Source organism: Nannospalax galili, unplaced genomic scaffold (genome assembly GCF_000622305.1).
Source record: "Nannospalax galili isolate Female #2095 unplaced genomic scaffold, S.galili_v1.0 scaffold96, whole genome shotgun sequence".
NCBI classification, from domain to species: domain Eukaryota; kingdom Metazoa; phylum Chordata; class Mammalia; order Rodentia; family Spalacidae; genus Nannospalax; species Nannospalax galili.
In genome coordinates this window covers 9,480,966-9,498,330 of record NW_008342018.1, presented here as the reverse complement: position 1 = coordinate 9,498,330, position 17,365 = coordinate 9,480,966, and the positions used below count along the sequence as shown (strand labels likewise).

At 36.9% G+C, this 17,365-nt stretch overlaps 1 long non-coding RNA gene across 1 annotated transcript in view; it reads left to right on the top strand.

Annotated features, from left to right (window-relative positions):
• LOC115071205 overlaps positions 1 to 17,365 on the top strand; it is a 104,746-nt gene that overhangs the window by 44,457 nt on the left and 42,924 nt on the right. The window contains exon 2 of the long non-coding RNA XR_003850312.1: positions 1,257 to 1,540. This is a non-coding gene — a long non-coding RNA (uncharacterized LOC115071205). The remainder of the gene's footprint in view (positions 1 to 1,256; positions 1,541 to 17,365) is intronic.

Here is a 17,365-nt window from a genome sequence, read left to right as displayed (position 1 = left end):
GGAGAGCTGCGCTATAGACTTACCCCAAGAGGCCTGAGGATAGTAGTGCAGGCTAGGAGAGTTAGCCAGTGGTGCAGGTCGAGGGAAGCAGCGCACATCAAATTTTTTATGTTCACTATTAAAAAGGTTTTGTGGGAGTGATAACCTTAATATGTGTGACGGTTTATTTGTGCATTCATTACAATAAAGTAATTTTTATTTTAAAAAAAGATTCTGTGATTACAGGGAGAGCCTTTCTCAAAAAAACAAACAAACAAAAAAAAAGATTAGAACAGTATGGAAACAAAAGTATATTTGGGGCACGTGAGGTGGCTCAGCATGTAATGGCATGGCATGACATCAAGATCGATCTCCAGAACACATAGTGAAAGGAGAAAGCTGACTGCCAAGGCATACTACACACACACACACACACACACACACACACACACACACTAAATAATGGTTTGGGATATGGAAATACACAAACCAGATAAAGTTAATTCTTTAAAGCAGTTGCATGCTGAAAGGAAAGATGTCAGAAGTATAGAAAGTAAATAAAATGTATGCATGTTAAATCTATGAATGTCTGGACTGCACAGGTTTAAAAGGAGACATTCTGACAGAGATGGAGATATGGAAGGAGAAATGGGAAAAGAAGCATAAGATGAAATAAGGTTTTTCCTCCCTCAAGTTGCTTTTGATCAATGTTTTATTACAGCAATAGAAAGCTGACTGGAACAGAAACTGATACCAGGAATGAGATGAGCCTGAACAAATGGTTTGTGGAAGAAAAGGTGGACGAATTTGGAGCTTTAGGCTGAAAAATCCATTTAGTACTCAAAGATTAATGAAATGTTTCAGGAACTTGGAAGATAAGAATGATGAGAACAACATTGATGATGGAGACCTGGCTTATGAACTTTCAGAAGAAAGAGAATCCTTCAGAGATCTATGGGGGTGTTCAAGTCATACTTTGGATGAATAATCTGTGGTTTCTGGTGATCTGGGGCAGAAGAATAAGATATGATTAACAAGACACTACCAATTGAAATGAAACTTTTGCTTACCGGACAATTGATGCTAGTTTGCTGGGGGCTGAAAAATTAGTTGTGATGAATAAGAAATCAGCATCATTGAAAGGAAATCTACTGTGAAGTATTTCCTCATGGTTAGGAGGCATATGTTGCAGTCCAGTGATAGCCAAGGCTGCATCTCAAGCTTGCAGCTGAGCTTTGATATCTACAAAAATCTCCCACATGGTTCTGTTTTCAAAGGCATGAAAAGATCATGGAAAGCAGCTGAATCTTGGCTAAATTTTGCACAACTGGAGTCCCTAAAGTGGTCAGGAGAGGCTACTGGTGAAGGTTCAACCTCAGCTGCAGTGGAGATCCTGCCATATTAGAGAAGCCAGGATAACGGGATGTCTGCCAAGGACAATGAGAAGTGTGGAGTGGAGCTTGCCTGGGCCTACAAGACATGTTGAATATGTGCTGTGGATGGCAAACCTGAAGAAATGGACTCCAAGTCCTTTGGAGTTCAGCTCATGGATGAGTCCAAGGTAGGCAATAAATGCTTTGTGTTTTGGGTTTTGCTTTAATTCCACTGTAACTCTGCCTCGGTTCTTCTCTCTTGGAGTAAGACAACATGTAATTTACTTTTTATCTTGTATGAGATCGCAATTAAGAGACTTTGGAATTTTAAAGAGAACTTAGAATTTTATATTGATGGAGTCTTTTGAAGACTGTGTTATATTTTATTAACGTGAGATTTTAAGGATAAACAAGAAAGGAAAAGCTGTTGTTTAATAGTGATGTGTATGTGTGGTAAGTAGATTGCGCTGGTTGGTTTTGTCAACTTGACAGGAACTTGAGACACCTGGGAAGAGGGAACATCAATTGAGAAATTTTCTACATCATAATGGGCTGGGGTCATGTCTGTGGGGCATTCTCTTGATTACTAATTGATTTGGGGGGGGAGGACCACTATGGGCAGTGCCATCCTGGGCAGGTAGGTCTCGGATGAATAAGAAAGAAAGCTGAAGAAGCCAGGGGAAAAGTAAACCAGTAAGCATCACTCCTGCTTTGGGAGAACTTTACTCCCAAATAAAGTTCCTGCCTCCAGGTTCTGCTTAGAGTTTCTGCCTTGGCTTTGCTCAATGCTAGGTCATTACCTGGAAGTATAAGATGAAATAAACCCTTTCTTCCCCCAAGTTGGTCTTGATCAGTGTTTTATCACAGGAATAGAAAGCTAAAATAAGCAGCAATGTTGCTCCATTTTACTGAAGGAGAATATTGATTTTATTCCTGAATAAACAGGTGAAACCATTAAAACCTTCTCATTTAATTCATGAATGCATTATTCTAGAGTAAATAAAAGAAGCTAGTTGACAAGAAAACCATTCAATGTTTAAAACAGAGCATGCCATTATATTAAAAACTAGCACTCTTAATTTTAACTGATAGTTCATGCAATGTCAAAAGTTAAAATTTCAGTTACTTAGGAATTAGGGTAAAAAATTCACAGAAGGGACTTCATTAAACAAACAAACAAACATAAAGACATTTGTACAGCAAAGGAAATAACCAGTTATATGAACAAGAAGGTCAAAGAGTGGGAGAAAATCTTCACCAGCTATAAACCTAACAGAGGATTAATATCCAATCCATAATATACAAAGGAAAAAAAATCAAGAAAACAAATTACCCAGTTAAAAAAAGGGGGGGGGGGCTACAGATCTGATCAGAGAGCTCTCAAAAGAAGAAATAAAAATGGCTGAGAAATACTTTAAAAAGTATTTAACATCCTTAATAATTAGGGAATGCAAATTAAAACTCGTTTAAGATTTCATCTTACCCTAGTCAGAATGGATGAAATCAAGAGAACAGATGACCCCAAAAGTTGGCAAGGATGTTGGGAAAGGATAACCCTCATCCACTGCTGGTGGGATTGTAAATGGTGTAACCACAGTGGAAAGCAGTGTGTAGAACTCTTTTGAAAAACTAAACAAAAATCTACCATATGATCCAGTTAGACCATACCTTGGCATATTCCCAAAAGACTCATATCCTACTACAAAGATACTTGCTCAGCCATGTTTCTTGAAGCTCTTTTCACAACAGTTAGGAAATAGAAACAATCTAAAGGTCACTCAATTGATGAATGGACCATGAAAATGTGGTACATTTACACAATGAAGTTCTACTTAGAGATAAAAATGAAATCATGAAATTTGCATGTAAATGAATGAGACTAGAAACTATTAAACAAAGTGAAATAACAGAGTCAGAAAAATAAGAGACATATGTTCTCTCTCATTTGTAATGAATGGGAGCATATATCCTGATGTAACCAAAGAAGTCAGGAAAATGGAAAAGAATCATGGAGGTAAAGTGGGAAAAGGATGTTGAAAGAGGAGGATAGTAGGAGACAGGGGTTATTAAGGGGAAAATGGGGATATTTAGCCTGGGAGGGAATAGAGAATGCTATACAGAGGGAGGGAGGAAGGATAAATAACACTTAGGTGCTATAAAGGTTAGAGGGAAATGTACTAGTTCAAGAGTCTACTGGAAAATACACATACAGTATTTATGAGAGTGCATATGTATACCTGAAGCCTATACAACAAAATTCATACTGTTCCCTGCCAGGGGGTCTCCAGTTCCTTTACCTCAGATCCCTGGACTAGCTTCCTAACCCAGACTAGCTAAATACACTAGCATAGACTCCACTGGCTCCTGATAGGTATGACACAGACCTACTAACCTGACCAGCCTACCTACTACCCTGTCCCACCATCTACCTAGATAAGTCTGCTACCGTGCAAGAACCTGAAACATGCACCAATTTGTTTTCCATACTTGGACAAAAACCAACCAAGCTACATAAACAATATTAACAAAACCAAAATTAAATTAAACAAAAGCAGAGTAGAAGTCCCTATTGGATACATAACCAATAGAGAACATCCATATGCCCAAACAGCAATGCAAAAACACAAACAATATGAAAAAAACAAGAGAATATATCCTCAATAAAACAAACTAGTCCTATGGAAGTGCACTAAAGTGAGAACTATCCTGAGGAATTCAAGGAAGCAGAATCTAAAAGAACAATCATAAACATGATTTAAGAAAGCACAGATAAACAACTCAAAGAGGAAAGGCATAAACATATGATGGAAGCCTAAGAATATACAAATTTGCAGCTCAATGACATATCAAAAAGAATTCATGACTTGAAAAATGAATTCACAAAAAGAGAAATAGTGAAGAAAACCCAAACAGAAATGAGCATGGGATTGAAAAACTCAGTAAACAAATTAGAAACAACAGGAGAAAGCCTCACAAGCAGAATGAATGAAATGGAAAAGAGAATGTCAAGACTGAATGATAAAGTTGAAGATCTATATTTCTTAAAATGTAATATTAAAAAAAAAACCACAGGAACGGAATACTCAGGAAATGTAGGACAACATGGAAAGACCAAATCTATGAATTATAGGCATACAGGAAGAAGATTCTCAGGCCACTGGCATTGAACAGGATTAGAGAGAAAAAAAAAAACAAAAAACAAACAAACAAACAAAAAAAAACTTCCTTAAATTAAGGAAAGAGATACCTATAGAGATGCAAGAAGTATATAGAATACAAATTAGTCATGACCAGAGCAGAAACTCCCCACAGCAAATCATAGTAAAAACATTAATTGTATAGAACAAAAAGAGGATACTGAAAGTTGCTAGAGAAAAACAACAATTTACATATAAAGGAAAACAAATAAAATTACAGCTGACTTTTCAATGCAAACTCTGAAAGGCAGAAGAGCCTGGACTCCAACTCAAAATATTTTATTCAGAAAAACCATTTAACATGGCTGAAGGAGAAAGTAAACCTTTTCATGAATGAATCAGCTGAAAGAATTCATGTTCACCAAACCAGCCTTACAGGAAATACTCAAAGCAATACAAAGGACCAAAGAAAGGAATGAGTATGCCCAAGAGGATACATAAATAAAGCAAAGAAAGGTTTAATAATGGAAACAAAAAAAGAGTCACAAACACGAGGAAATTAAAATGACAGCATTCAATACATCTCTTTAAATAATAACACTAAATATCAATGCCCTGTCAAAAGACGGGGGCTAGTGGAATGGATCAAGAAAGAAAACCTATCTTTTTGTTGTCTTCAAGAAACTTATCTCACCTTTAAGGACAGATACCACTTTAGGGAGGAAAGATAGAAATAAATATTCCAAGCTAAAGGCTTTAGATTGCTTTTCAGGGAGCAAGCAGTTGGTATTGTAATTCTAATATCTGACAAATTAGATGTCAAATAAAAACTAATCAGAAGAAATAACGTGGGTCACTTTATTCTAATCAAAGGAACAATTGATCAAGAAGTTATTACAATCATGAACATATATGCACAAAACTCTTGCAAACCAAATTTCAAAAAATAGTGCTCTAGGACTTTAAAATGGAGATTAACTCCAAATCAGTAACAGTAGGTGACTTTAATACCTCACTATAGTCAATAGACAGGTCAACTGGACAAAGAATAAACAGAGAGACATCCAAATTAACTGACATGCTATATGAAATGGACCTAAAAGATATCTACATAGTATTCCAACCAAGCACCAAAGAATACACTTTCTACTCTGCAGCCCATGCAAGCTTTTTTAAAACAAATCACATTCTGGAACACAAAACAAATTTCAAAAAACACAAAAAAATTGAAATAATTCCATGCAGTCTATGTGAATACAATGTAATAAAACTTATAATCAACAGTAAAAGACTTCTGAGTAACTACATGAACTCATGGAGATTAAACAACACACTCCTGAATGAAGAATGGCTCAAAGAAGAAATTAAGAAAGAAATAAAAGTATTCCTGGAACAAAATCAAAATGAGAACACAATGCAACAAAACCTCTGAGACACCCTAAACTCTCAGGGAGGTTTATAGCTCTTTGTGCCTACATTGAAAAAATCAGAAAGAGTACAGGTAAATGACTTAACATTATAACTCAAGCCTTTGGAAAGGCAAGAACAAACCAAGCCCAAACTTAGTAGATGAGAAGAAATAACAAAACTCATAGCAGAGATTAATGAAATAGAAACAAAAAAAAAAATAATACAAAAACAAACAAGCAAACGAACAAAAAAACAATGAATCTTAGAGCTGGTTCTTTGAAAGGTTAAACAAGGTAAACAAACCCTTAGCCCAGTTAGCCAAAAGAAAGGAAGAGCCAATCCAAATCAACAAAATTAGAGATGAAAGGGGAAACATCACAACAGACAACAAACAAAAAACGCCAGAATATTGTAAGGGAATACTTTAAAAATCAATACTCCAGCTGGGCGTGGTGGCACACACCTGTAGGCCCAGCACTTGGGTGGCAGAGGCAGGTGGATCTCTGTGAGTTCCATGCCAGCCTGGTCTACATAGTGAGTTCCAGGACAGCTGGGGCTACAGGGAGACCCTGCTTCAAAAAGAAATAAATAAATAAATAATACTCCATTAAGTCTGAAAATCTAAAATAAATGAATGGATTGTAAAATCATGGTCACCAACAAAGTTAAACTAAGAAGAAATCAACAGCATAAACAGGCCAATAACAGATAAGGAAATAGACACAGTAATACAAAATCTCCAGACTAAAAGCCCAGACTCAGATGGATTTACAGCAGAATTCTACCAGATATTAAAAGATCTCCAAACAATACTGCTTAAATTACTCAAAAAGATAGAAACAGAGGGAGGAATCCTTTGAAGCCACTTTCACTGTAATATCAAAAACATATAATGATACAAAAAAGAAAACTATAGACCCATATTCTTAATAAACGTAGATACAAAGATACTCAATAAAATACTCATCAACCACATAAAGACACACATCCAAATGATCATCCACCATGATCAAGTCAGTTTATTGCAGAGATGCAGGGATGGTTCAATATACATAAGTCAATAAATGTTATAACACATATAAATGGACTTAAAGACAAAAACATGATTATATCAATAGATGCAGAAAAGGTCTTTGACAAAATTCAACATGCATGCACATTAAAAGTCCTAGGATGAATTGGTCTGAAGGGTACATACCTCAGCATAATTAAAACTATATACAACAATCACAAGCATTATCATTCTAAATGGAGAAAAACTGGTTGCATTTCCATTACAATCAGGAACCAGACAAGGCTATCCAATATCTCTATTCCTTTTTAATATAGTTCTTGAAAGTCTTCCAAGAGCAATAAGACAAGTGAAGGAAATTAAGGGAGTACTAACTGGAAAAGAAGAGATCAAATTATTTCTATTTGTAGATAATATGATATTATACATAAGAGATTCCAAAAATTCCACTAAAAACTATTAGAAATGTACATGGCAGGTTACAAAATCAACTTGCAAAAATCAGAAGCCTTTTTATGTACCAATAACAGACAATCAATCAGAAAAAAAATTAAAGGAAACCCTCTCATTCACAAAATAAAATATTTAGGAATAAACTTAACCAAAAACCTTAAAGATATCTACAATGAAAATTTCAAATCTCTAAAGAAAGAAATAGAGGAAGACACGAAGAGATGGAAAGACCTATCATGCTCATGGATTGGTGAATCAATACTGTGAAAATGACTGTCTTACCAAAAGCAATTTAAAGATTCGATGCAATGACAATCAAAATACCCACATTTTTCACAGAGCTTGAAAAAAATCATCCTAAAATTTACATGGAATCACAAAAGACGCTGAATAGCCAAAGAAGTCTTGGGCAAAAAGAACAATGCTGGGGGAGATCTCAGATTAAACTACAGAGATACAGTCATATAAACCACATGGTACTGGAACAAAAATAGACACATAGGTCAATAGAACACAAGAAAAGACCCAAACATAACTACATACAATTTCACACACCTGGTATTTGACAAAGTTGCCAAGAACACACAATGGAGGAAAGACAGCATCTTCACAAAATGGTGCTGGCAAACTGGATCTCCACGTGCAGAAGAATGAAATGGGACCCTTATCTTTCACCCTACACAAAAGTCAACTCCAAATGGATCAAAGATCTTAATATAAAACCTGAAGCTCAGAAACTGCTAGAAGAGAGCATAGGCAGCACCCTACAAGAAACAGGTGTAGGAAGGGACTTTCTAAATCAGACACCAACTGCTCAGACACTAATGTCAATAATCAATAAGTGTGATGTTGTTAAATTACAAAGTTTCTCTACAACAAAAGAAACAACCAAAGAAAGGAAGAGAAAACCCACTGAGTGGGAGAAAATATTTACCAGCTACATATGCCATCTGATAAAGGATAAATATACAAAGAACTCAAAAAACAAAACAAAACAAAAAACCAAGAAAGTAAATGACCCAATAAAAAGATGGAAATAGAACAGAAATTTCTCAAATGGCAAAGTAAAAATTGCTAAGAAGCACCTTAAAAAGTACTCAACTTCCTTAGTAATTAGAGAAATGCAGATCAAAACCATGTTAATGGTCTATCTTACCCGAGTCAGACTGGGTAAGATTAAAATAATGAGACTCCAAATGACAGAGAAGATGTGGAGAAAGAAGAACCATCTTGGAGCTGGAAAGATGGCTCAGCAGTTAAGAACACTGATGGATCTTGCAGGAGACCCAGGTGCAAATCCCAGCACCTACATGGCAGCTAACAACTGTCTGTAACTCCAGTTCCAAGGGATCCAACAGCCTCTTCTGTCCTCCACAGGCATTGCATGACATGGGTGCACTTACCTACATACAGGCAATACATGTATATGCATAAAATAAAATGATAGTAATAATAAAAAAGAAGAACCATCTTTCACTGCCAGTGGGATTGCAAACTCATGCAACTTCTATGGAAAGCAGTGTGGAGAGCTCTCAAAAAACTAAAAATGAACCTACCATATCATCCAGTTCTATCATTCCTTGGCATATTCCCAAAGGACTCACCAAACATCCATGTTTGTTACTGCTTTCTTCAAAATAGCTAAGAAATGGAAACAGCCTGAAAGTCCCTCAACTGAAGAATGGATAATGAAAATGTACATTTACACAATGGAGTTCTACTCAGCAATAAGAAAAGATGATATTTGCATTTAAATGGATGGAACTAGAGACTGTTATACTAAGGGAAGTGAAAAAAAAAAAAAAAACAGAAAAGCAAGTGAAGTGTTCTCACTCATTTGTGGACTGTAGCACCAATCCCTTATATGTGAATATATAAATTGTGATCTAACACCAAGAGTTAGGAAAATGGAAAGGTTACATGGAGGCAAAGGAAAAGAAAGAAACTGAAGGGGGGATAGGATAGTAGGAAACAGATGTTACCAGTGGGGAGGCAGGGAAAGTGAGAGTGTTCTGAAGGGAGGAGAGGATAGAGGGACATGCACAGGGCCACAGTGTGTTGGGGGAGGAATACTAGGAGAGGGTAGATGATGGGAGGCTATGTTATTGGGAGGAGGATAGGGGTAATGAGGGCATTGGGACTGGGAAGGAATGAGGGAAGTCAGATGAGAAGAAGAAGAGTAGAGTTGAGTGAATCTTGGTGGACTAGGAAACCTAGAGGAAAATTTGATGCCATGAAATCCCATGAGAAATGCACACAGTAATTGAACATTAGTGTATATGTATACCTGGGAGCTGCTTGGCAAAGAACACAGGGCCAGACAGAAGAGATTTCCCTTCAAGTGGTTGTTTAAGGTGGTCCAGGAGACTCCCAAAATAACACAGGCTATTGCCAAACCTCTTGATTATCTCACAGAACTAGTAGCTACGACCCTATTGTTGAAGACAGGACATACTTAGGATACAGGACTTGAAGCAATGGAGCAAGAACTGACACAGAAGCCTTCTAACTGAAGTTTGGCTATTATAATTCCAGATGATGATATGCAGATTGCCAAGGGACAAAAACAATCAGTGGTCCAACCCAGCCCTAAAGCTTAATAACCATCATGAGACTGGCATGGCAAACTACCTCTATTGGTGCAGTAATGGCACTGTTATCTGGGGAGCAATCAACAACTATCTAATTGGACTTAAAGCTCTCTCAGTGGGAGTGAACTCTTGGGTGGCACTGTAAACTTAGCCAAATACACATGGCAGGAGAAGACATAGATCATAGAGAAAACCCTATCTCTTTCATATCTCTAGACAAATGAAATTTCTTACCATATGCCAAATATCAATACTTTTATTTACAGACAATCATATTCTACATCACTCATCAAAGAAGCTTCTTTTTGCAACAGATAGAGACTACTGGAGAATTATACAACTGTTCAGACACAGAGAACATACATCTGAGAGATGCCCAGTAATAGGTGGCACAACTACAGTTGAACCTCTACAACTAAGGTTCCTGGAACATAGTGGAACAAGGGGTAGAGAGGAAAATAATGCATCCCTCAAGTCTCATCAGTAAAGCTTCCTTATACAACAGAGTGTGATGCGTACAAAAAGCTACAACTGGCCAAATTTTAAAGAATAAAAGACTCTATTGTGGAAGAGGGGGCTGAAAGATTGTAAGAGTTCGAGCTGGCTCATGAACACAGGGAAGCAGAGGCTTTTAGACCACTGGAAGCTTGCACATGTGAACTTGTGACAATGGTAGCATTGAGCACAAGACCTATGCCAACTCAATTAAACAAGGACCCAGAGGGAAGGAGAGAAATGTATGGTGGGTGGTACTAGACTGAGATTGATTGCTGCTAGGTGAGGGAGAGTATGACTTACATACGCCCTCTAGATGGACTGACCAGACTCCAGTGGAAGAATTAACACAGAAGGACATCTTGGTACAAATGCTTGGCTGGATAGGACTTCACTTGTATGATGGAATAAAAAGTTCTGGTGGGGTGATGGGGGAGGCATTGATGGAGGAGGAGGTCTAAATTTGATTAATAACTGTTGTATGAAATTACAAATGTTCAATAAAATAATTAAACAAAACAACAATAACAGCAACAACAGCAAAACAGTTCCAGACAGGTGAAATTAACTTTTGGGTTTTTGTCAGAGTAGTCCAACAAACTCCACATATTACATAGGGTATTTCAACAGCCGTTAATTACATACCAGAACTTGAAGGTAAGATCCTATTGCTGAAGACAGGATATAATTCAGACAGAGAACTTTAAACAAGCAGGCTGGAAGCGTCCTCCTTGAAGACTAACTACCATAGTATCAAATGTACTATAAAAGCTGCCAAAGGAAACTAATCAATTATTCCTTCCAGCTGTAAAATCTATGAACCACAACAATTACTGGCCCAACAAATAATCTCCATTGGTAGAATAGTGGCACTTTTATCTTGGGTAATCAACAGTTGTCTAATCGGATTTAAGATCCGCTCAATGAGAGGTAACTCAAGTGTAGTACTGTGGCTTTCTGGGTAACCACCATCAAACCTCTGCCACCCAAGGCTTAGGGACCATTAGGAAGAAATCATGGAAAAACTGCTAAAGCCAGAAGTGGTCAGTGACCACAAGGAGAGAAAGAATTCCAAACAGCTGGAATTTATTCATATGAACTTACACAATTACAACAGCATGCATAAGACTCAGGCCAGCTCAAGCTAGACCAAATTCCGGCATAGAAGTGGAAAAATAGGCAAGAAACCCCAACAGTACCCAAAGAACTATTGGCAAAGGATAACTTCTAGGATAGAGAGAGAGTTGGCTTTAAGGGTGTGATGTTAGGTTAACCAGTCTCCAGTGGATGGATGCATACAGAAGGATATTTGATGACACAAACTTGTCTGAATAGCCCTTCATATAAATGACAGAGTACATGAAATCCACTGGGGAGCTAATAAGGAGAGTGCAGATAGGGGAAGCAGTCTAAATATGATTAAAGTATATTGTATGAAATTCACAAATATTCAATAAAGAAGAAAAACATTAAAACTATATTAAATTGAGTAGGTGCTCATTAGTTCTCTCCATATTATCCACTTAATTTTATTTTCTTTAACTTCATACATATTTGAGGTTTTCTTTAGTGTGGAACATTATGTGACCTAAGCAGTACTTTAAAAGTAACTATCTTGCTTATGCAACCACATCCACAAGTTCTAAGTCAGGTCTGTAATAGCCATTTAATACCTACTAGTTGGGGGGCTGGAGAGATGGCTCAGTGGTTAAGAGTACTAACTGTTCTTGCAGAGGACCCAGATTCAGTTCCCAGCAGCCACATAGCACTAACAACGATTTAGAACTCCAGCTCCAGGGGGTCTGATATCCTCTCTGACCTCCGTGGACATTGTGCAACATGCGTACACTTATACACATGCAGGCAATACACTCATACACATAAAAAAATAAAAATAATAAATATTTTTAATTACTAATGGTAGTTTAATATTTTTCCAAATTCAAAATAAATTTATTTCATAGAGGCTGCTAATAGGCCATTAATCTGAATGCTTAACTGATTTTCATCGTGGTTCTCAGGAGCAAGTTTCAGTTACCTTAATTACTATATTTTGCCAAATCTTTTTTATTCTCAACTGGCTCTTTTATACATGAAAATGATATGATTTATTCACAATGGATAATTTTCTTAGTTATTTTTACATTATTTGTAATGAATTTACAACAAGCATCCAACCTCCCACACTGACCCCCAGGCTGATCAGTTGAATGCATTTACTGGATCACCAACAGAGATTACAGGGTGTAATCTGTGGCTTGGGATCAGGGACATCTCTGTGTAAATTTAATTTTCCCTCGTGGGGATCAAAAGCTCATTAACATTCTATTCTTTCCAACTGAGCTAAAAGCCCGAAGCAATTAGTATTTTAAAAATATTTTCTTACACTAATATTTTTGAATCTGTAATCTGTTTTCTTCCATTTTAGAAACAGGTACGGTGTGTTTAATATTAGAAATGCATGGGCAACAGTTTTTCTAGATTTTTTTGTTGTTTTGAATTATTATTTTCAAATAAACATTTATACACAAATTAAGCAACAACAAAAAGGCAGTGTCTAGATGCTCATTTCATCCAACTTTCTAAATGAAAAGACTAATAATGTTCAAGAGATCAGGATTATTCTTGCACAAAAGAAGGAGCGAGAAAACGTTTTTTATCATTAACACAAGGGAGTTTGCTACTTTCCAGCAGAGGAAGACACTGAGCTGTGCTGGCCCCCAGGCTGTTGATTAGTCACACAGATGTGTGAGAAACAGACTCCCAGAAAAGCTTAACATGGGTAGTGAATGAATAAACAGTTTTTATATCAAGCATTATATGCAAGTAAAATGCCAGTATATGTGATAATACAGTTTCTTTTAAACCCTATCAAAATACATAAAGAAAATATTCAGGAGCAGAAAGGGATGATAAATGATGGTCATAAATAATTGGTTTTCTGCTTTGCCTTTAAACACTGACATAATTTTAAAGCATGATATATCACCAAATAACTTTTTATAAAAGCATGCTGACAGATGTTGTTGTGGATAGGCAATCTATAATACAACAGACCACAGATTAGTGAGAATCTTGTACAATACATGAGAATCTGTCTCCCTAGTGTCCCTTGCTGGTACTGCATTCAGTGCTCACAGAGGCATAGTACCTTTCTGTCCATCCATACAATTCTGGGGACTATAGAGTGAGAGGGAAAATTCCACAAATGAAACTCCAGTGGCTCGGAAAGAAAGGGCATCATCAACAGCCTCCTTGAATGACTGCAAAACATTTGGCAGATGCTTTCTGGTGGCGAATTGCAAAATTTAATTCAGGAAAAGAAAGTAAAACATTGGCATTCATTATTTACTCCTTTGGATTAAGTTTTTATTTTATTTTTTTACTTGTGTTATGCTATAAAAGTATAATATTACAAGTAGAGTCAGTATATAGTGCCAACTATGGTGATTTATCATCTTTTCATTTGGAAAAGCTCACCAGAAATTTAAATATCTACTTGGAGTCCATAGATAGAATTTAGGGTCATGATAGCCTTGGTTATAAGAAGATTTAACTATATTTTCATTAATTTTGAAAGGAAATCAGATCCTTTAACTATGAAGACAGGCTACAATTTTCAGCTGTGTTCAGTACAATTTTACACTTCGACATCAATATAAATTACATATTTTCCAAATTGTGTTATTGCCATAATAGATATCTCAAACTGTTCTATATATTATTAGTACCTGAAACGTATGAGAAATCTAAGAATTGTTGCTAGATGCTATCATCTAGAGACTTAATAAAAGTGTGAATTGCATTATGATACAGAAAATTTATATTTAATTTTGGTCACCATATGACCATATAAATGGTGTGATTTACCACACTGTACAGAGTAAATGACAAATTTCTTCTCCAGAAAGTCTGGTATAGCCAAATGAAGCATTTCATCACACAAAGAAATATGTCTCAGAGCTGCCGTCCTGCTTTGCTAAAAGTTAACTTTTCCCTTTTCCCCAATTTAGAGCAAAGCTCACCATTAACTCTGCTTGCAGCTTGACACTGAGCTCTAGGCCACACCAGCAGCATCCATGTGGCCCTGGCTAGAAACTACCTGATAGAATAGTTGTTATTTTTATTTACTTTAGCTATTAGAATACAGATATATTGGAAAATTAAGTACTTTTTCCAAATTATACAACCAGTTATCGACAATATCCACACTGAAGTCATATGAACTGTACTGTATATTGATGGGTACTCCAATTGCCTCACCCTGCATCCCTGTTCAGCATGGAAAAAGCCAGAGTGGTCTGCATCCCTATTCCCTATTGGCAATTTGGATGTAGAAATTGGCTAGGCAGTTAGGGTAAAAAGACCCCAAAGAAATGTAGCCAGTTTCTTGTCTAAATGTCAAAATGCCCTTGGGCCTGTTAGCAATATACTCTGTTCCAAAGGCCAAAAACGTAAAAAGTATTTGGGAACTTGTATCTAATCCTTAAAAGATTTTATGGTTACCTCATCAGAGGGGAGATGCTGGAGGGAAGGGAGTGGGCATGGATTTGATCAAAACACTTTATATGCATGTATGAAATTCTCAATAAGGTTTTTGTAAAAGTTAACCCCCCCAAAAAAACCCAAATATTCTTTTATAAACTATATTCTCCAAAATTTAATATATATACTTTTAATGCACAAACTTGAGTACACAAAGTTTAATGGAAATGACTTTGAAGAAATGTCTGAATGTATGCTACAGTGAAAGGCATGAGATGGCTTGTGGAAGAGGTAAGTTTCAATGTGGCTTTGAAGGCTGAGTAGGAATTCGGTAAGGTTATTATACAGGCTAAATCTTATTTTACCTGCTGTGATAGTCATGTATTTATTCGTATGTGCAAAGTGGTATTGGGAATAGAATCATTGTGTTAATAAATTCTGAAAAATCCACACCTTAATTTCTGGAAGCTGTGAATGTTACTTACTGTATAAAGCAGATAGGATTTTTTTTTCAGATATTAGTAATTATTTTGAGATAAGAAAGAAGATTGTCCTGTATTAACCTGATGGGAACTAAGTGTAAACACTATCATCTTGAAAATAGGGAGGAAAGGGGAGATTTGATTGTTGAAGGCCACAAAGGGATATGTGATGGAAACAGAAGTTGGGGTATGTACTTTGAAGATAGAGGAGTCACAAACCTAGGAATGGCAGGCAGCCACCAACAGATGAAAAAGCAATGTAATAGAGTCTCCTTGTGGAGGCTCCAGGAGTCAAATCTTCTGAAACTTTGACATTAGCCTTGATGCCTGAATTTGGATTTCCTATTTCCACACTAATGAAATCACAAGTTCTTGTTATTTTGTGCCAATGTTTGTGGCCATTTGTTGAACCAGCACTAAGAAATGGAATTCTCACCCGTAAATGACTCCTTAAAATTGCAACTAGATGTTGGATCCATGGGTTGTGTTAGACGCAGTAGTTAGCATTGCAAAGTTGGCTGATGCTATTGTTCAGATTCTCAAGCCACCTGTATTGTGATGTGATCCTTATGCATTAAAACCCTGTCTCTGCTTCTTGTCAATCTAGTAGCTGACCTGAAGTTCACCTCCATGCTCCAGGGAGGAAAAATGACAGAGTGCTTTCTTTGGAAAACACTAGATCCATACATGGCAATGCTCATATTTGTTTCCAAGTTATTAATACACTGCAGACTTAATTACATTTTTTTGGGGGGGTCCTTTTGAGACAGGGTCTCCCTGTAGCCCCAGCTATCCTGGAACTCACTATGTAGACCAGGGATGGCCTTGAACTCACAGAGATTTGCCTGCCTCTGCCTCCCAAGTGCTGGGATTAAAGGCGTGCACCACCACGCCCAGCCCAATTAAATTTGTTTAAAAAAATAAATTTAAATATAAAATACTGGGTAAGAAATGGTTAGATGACACTATAAAACATATTAAAAAGAAGCACCTTAGAAAGTGCTCAACATCCTTAATAATTAGAGAAATGCAGATATAAACCACTGTAAGAGTCCATTTTACCCAGTCAGATTGGCAAACATCAAAAGAACAAAAGACTCCAAATGCTGGAGAGGATATGGAGACAGAGAAATGCTCATTCGCTGCTGGTGGGAATGCAAACTTATGCAGCCACTATGAAAAGCAGTGTGGAGAACCCTCAAAAAACTAAAAATGAACCTACCATATGATACAGTTATAACACTACTTGGCATATTCCCAAAGGACTCACCATACTGTAGAGATACCTGTACATCCATGTTTGTTGCTGCTCTTTTCACAATAGCTAAGAAACAGAAACAACCTGTATTTCCCTTAACTGATGATTGGCTAGTGAAAATGTGGTATACCTACTCAATGGAGTTCTACACAGCAGCAAGAAAAGGTAATATTATGAAACTTGCAGTTAAATGGATGGAGCTAGAGCAAGTTATACTAAGTGAAGTAACACAAATAGAAAAGCAAGTGACGTATGTTCTCCTTCATTTGTGGATTGTAGCCCCAATTCCTTATATGTGAGTATGTGAATTCTGATGTAACACCAGAAGACAGGAAAACGGAAAGGATGCATGGAGGTAAAGGAAAAGAAACAATCTAAAAGGGGGATAGTCGGGAACAGATGTTACCTGAGGGAGTTGGAAAAAGTGGGAGTATGGCAGGGAAGAAAAGAGGGAGGGACATACAAGGAGCCATGGTGTGGGGGAGGAAGGGAAGTGGGGAGAGGAAAGATGGTGGGAGGGATGTATTGGGGGAGGGGAGGGATAATGAGGCAGTGTGGCTACAGAGGAAGGGAGGAGGGAAGGCAGATAGGAGAAAAAAGAGTAGAGATGAATGAATCTTGGGATATTAGGAATCCTAGAGGGAAAAATGCCTCAAACCCCATGAGAAATGCAAATAGAGTATCTGAACA